The sequence below is a fragment of the Vulpes lagopus genome, chromosome 11 (genome assembly GCF_018345385.1).
Source record: "Vulpes lagopus strain Blue_001 chromosome 11, ASM1834538v1, whole genome shotgun sequence".
Classification (NCBI taxonomy): domain Eukaryota; kingdom Metazoa; phylum Chordata; class Mammalia; order Carnivora; family Canidae; genus Vulpes; species Vulpes lagopus.
The window spans coordinates 55,856,716-55,861,013 of record NC_054834.1 but is presented as its reverse complement, the minus strand read 5'-3'; positions in this window follow the sequence as shown (position 1 = coordinate 55,861,013).

The window sequence follows — 4,298 nt, the reverse complement described above, 5'->3', positions numbered from 1 at the left end:
CAGAAAACCACTGAAAGATCACTCCACGAAAATGATTACATTTTAATTTTACCTGAAATTAGTCGAAGGAACTGGAATGAAGACACTGCTGAGCTTCAGATGTTTATTCCCAACACTGACACACTCATTCCTGAACTATCCCTCTAAAGGCAAAGGAAGTTATGAAAAGATACGGAGGTTGGATTGAAACACACAGTACCTCTAATACGGTTCATGTTTCACGAAGCTCAAAGTTTAATCCCTGAGGTGGACAATTGTTTCATGAAAATCAGAGGATATTTCTGATTTTTGTAAACAAATGAAGTGCCTGAGTTTTTAGATTAAAAACAGAAGAACAAAACTGAAAACCTTAGCAGGCTCTTCAGTTAAACTTCTAAGAGACGGTCCTGGGAGGTCCGAGTTTGTAAGTCTGATAACTAGAAAGCGAACAAAACACTGATTTACAAAGCAAGACAAAGTGATGATGTTTAGTGTCTGAAATAAATCCAAGGAGGTGACATGTGAATTTTGGCAGTTTTCTGCTCCCTCTGAATCAAGTGGTTCTTGTGTTTGAGTATATCTGCTGTGGCCTAAATCTTCTCACCCAGAGGAGGAGAGTCCATCCACTCACTTGAGGTTCTGCTGTCTTCATTCATGGTAGAAAAGAATCATTTAAAACTTGGAAATAAAGCAAAAAGTTGGGCTGCATGCCCTTTCAGAAATCATACTGGGGAATTATTTAATGAAGTCGCCCAAGGACTGTTTAATTTTCTAGCAGAATGTATCTGTGTTTGGCTTTGCTATTTATTGTGTGATGATAACCAGATCTGGCAAAGTTACATGTTAATTTGTATTTTTCTATCTGGTAGGAAAGATAACCCCAAAGGTTAGGGTTGTCTTGGCCTAGAGGGTATTAACTATCTTCTCATTTAACCTAGCAATCTTAATCTAACATTCTATTTTTGTTGTTGTTTTGGAATGCTTTTCCTGCGGGCTTCTACAATTGTTTCTTCACACGCTCTTGGAATCAGCTTTACCATCTAATGGTTCTGTCATAAATTTGTGAGCTGAACAAAACCTTTGACACTTGTCCATTCTATATTGGAGGGAGAGCCATTATTTTACCATTTTAATAATTATACTTTGATACAGCTGATAGACCTCACTCAGCTGTCTCTCCCATCTCCTGTGATTACTTACTCTCTTGTTTTGCTGAAGAGTCACCTGGGAGCCTGTTTGGAATGCAGGTTCCCCACCCCCTGCTCAGCTGTCTAATTTGGGGGGTTTAGCATGGAGCCTACTGCTATGCACTTTCACTCTGAGGCCAGTGGTCCTACATCGGACCCCTTGAGAAAGCCCAGAACTGGGTGGGGTGATGGTCCTAATGTCATCTTGGTTTTCACTGTTCAGAGTGGCCAGAATAGGCTGGGGTTAAACATCTAGGCCTTGGGGTGGACTGGAGTCCAACAGTCCAGTTTCCTAAACTTCAACCTTCAAGATGGTAGTTGATCTCAGATGTTCATCTACCCATTGGCTGTATCAGAGTGGGGGCGACCAGGGATCTGGAGGTGTAAGCTGAACCTCAACATATTGCCAATATGCATCTCTTTAGTGACCTTATAAAGAATGGCGTTTTTGTATGGTTCCACCTAATAAGTCCTTACTTACATGTTTCTAATTTGAACTTAATTTGGCAACCAAGTTGTGAATATGACAATTAGGACATGGAATTTCCAATACTTGGGGAAAGTACTTTATAGCTTCCACAGATTTAAAGCACTAAAGCAAAAAAAAAAAAAAAGACTCTCCTCCCAGAAAAATGTACAAAGTCAAACTTTTACATACAATCTCAGGGGGATTTAGGGGCTCAAAAGTCCATGGACTCCAGTTCAATCCAATTTTACAAATTCATTCTTCAGGAATGGAGCTTTGCTGCCCCCTACCGCCACATGGTTCTTAAGTTGGGTTTGCTCTCCTTGTGACTTGTCTTCCAGTCTGGAGCTCCCCAGGAGCTAGAACAGGCTGTCACCTCACACCAGCTGAAAGAGTAGTCCAATTCCAGGCAGGAATGGGGATTCCAGATGTATTTATCTATAATTCACGTGTTGCAATGAACTACTGTTAGTACAGGGGGTGGGGGAAATTTTGTGCTTTGATGGAACACTACATTATCTCGTCTAGAGCACGCCCTTCGGGGTTATCATATTCTGACCCTAAGGAAGCGGTTTTTCAGCTCTGTCCTGTAGATAACTTCGAGAAATGCAAAATAATTCTTGTTTTTAGAAATGCAAACGATATCCTGTGGGGAGACATCCGTCCCCTACAAACGAAGAAGCTAGCTTTGCCTCCATTTGGACATTCATTTAAATCTTCCTGGCTGGTGTCTGTGCTTTGGAGTCTCCTTTGAATGGTTTATAACATCCACCTGGTTGCCTCATTAAGAATTAAATAAAATATTTAACTTGTGTTCATTTGATTTGTGTATGAGAGTCATAGATTGACTCGCTTTTGAAAAAGGCCAGGATCATATTAGATTTCTCAGATTCCTAACTGAGGTAGAGAAAGGTTGGCCCTTTCCTTGAAAGCTCATAGTCTGATGAAGAAGACGCTCAGTGTTGCCAGTAACGCTGAGCTATGGGGAAGAAAGCTGTGTCCCCGCTTGCCACCCCCCCTCCTGCCCTCCTGCATTCAAACAGGTAGCAGCACCCTACAAGATAGAGCAAAGGAGTATGAATTTGGCCTCCAGCCTTCTGGGCTATTTTAAATCCTCAGATCTTGACTCAAGAGACAAGATCTATTCTGATGAACTCATATGGGTTCTGGGGCTACATTTTAACAGAAGACAGAACGCATCAAGATGCAGTAAAAGCGAGAGTGTTTCAAACACCTTTTGTCGCAGCCAAGTACATATTATTTATTCATTTATCATCTGTCTTTCTATATTTATATATGTATCGACCCATATAATTTACTGTGGGACATGAACAAAAACAGCAACAAAAACCACAATAAAAACCAAACAAACATTGCAAAATGCAATGACCCTAAAGACGTAAAAGTCAAATTCAGGTCTATTAGCCTAGTTGTGTTCAGAAAACCTGATGCTCGCTTTCACAGTGCCTCATTAGAATATCAGACTAGATTGGCAATAAATTCACTTTCAGGCTCCTAACAGTTCTAAAGGAAATGATTAGTTAGCTTTAGCTTACTTAAGCAGTTCTGGTGGGGCTTTGTCTGCTTTATGTAGACACTCAAGTTAAAGGACGGGCCAGAGGGCAACTGAGCTGGAATTAAGAAGCTAGATCTTATACAGGGTTTGTTTTGTTCTGGTGGTTGTTGTTTTTAAATCCACCTCTGCCAATCAGGGTGGAGGAGCCAGTGAGAAGGTCCCGGGTAATGATGAGGATTATTTTTCAGGATTTGGGGGAACTGAAATCTGTGTGTGGTTTTTATGATTTAGTTTTCAAAAGTACAAATTTCTGTGAAGCTCAGACTTGCTGACTCACTTTTAAAATGTGCAAATCCGTACCCAAACCAGGCAAAAATTGTGATTATGCATCATTTCCTGACAAGATTACAATTGTCACTTCATAAAATAATCCTGCGACTGCTGGTCCCCCCTACAAAAGTTAATTTTAAAAATGTGACAAGTGTAACAAGACATCTCTAAGAATGGACGAGAAGTAAGAGAAATGTCAAGAGGCTAACCCAAATTAGAAGTGGAGTTTAAAAACAATCTTTTTATGGCTTACTCTGGGATTAACAACGGTATTTCACTTTCAGAACTTCAAAACATTAAGGTGGCATTTTGTAAAACACACTCATGCTTTACCAGCTTTTATATCCCACTTTGAGAAATTTGAGTCTACTTTAGAAGAGACGGGTTGACCCACAGAAAGCTTCCTAAAGCTGTTTTTGGCACAGGATAGAGGCAGCCATCACTTAAGAACATGTCTGGGGAGTTTGCTAAGGAAAGAGCGGCTGGGGGAGCCAAGGCCCTGGAGTTGGAGCTTCTCGTTTATGTGCAGGGACCAAGTTCACGTCATTTCTGGCTTCATCTACTTGGTTTTCTCATTGGGCCTAAAATGGTTGTGGAAACATTTCTCTTTGGGCCTCATTTTATTTTGCGAAATACAGTTTTAAAAGCCCTAGGAAGAAACCACAGCCTAAATCAAGGGCTAGAATGAATCTTCATGTACCATTTTCTGGAGGAGCAAAATTTAATTGTATTTCATGTGTAAACTAGTGCCTGGGATCACTCCCCACCCACCAATACAGTGAGTTACAGTCTCCAAAATAAAACAAAGATAAAGCAAAAA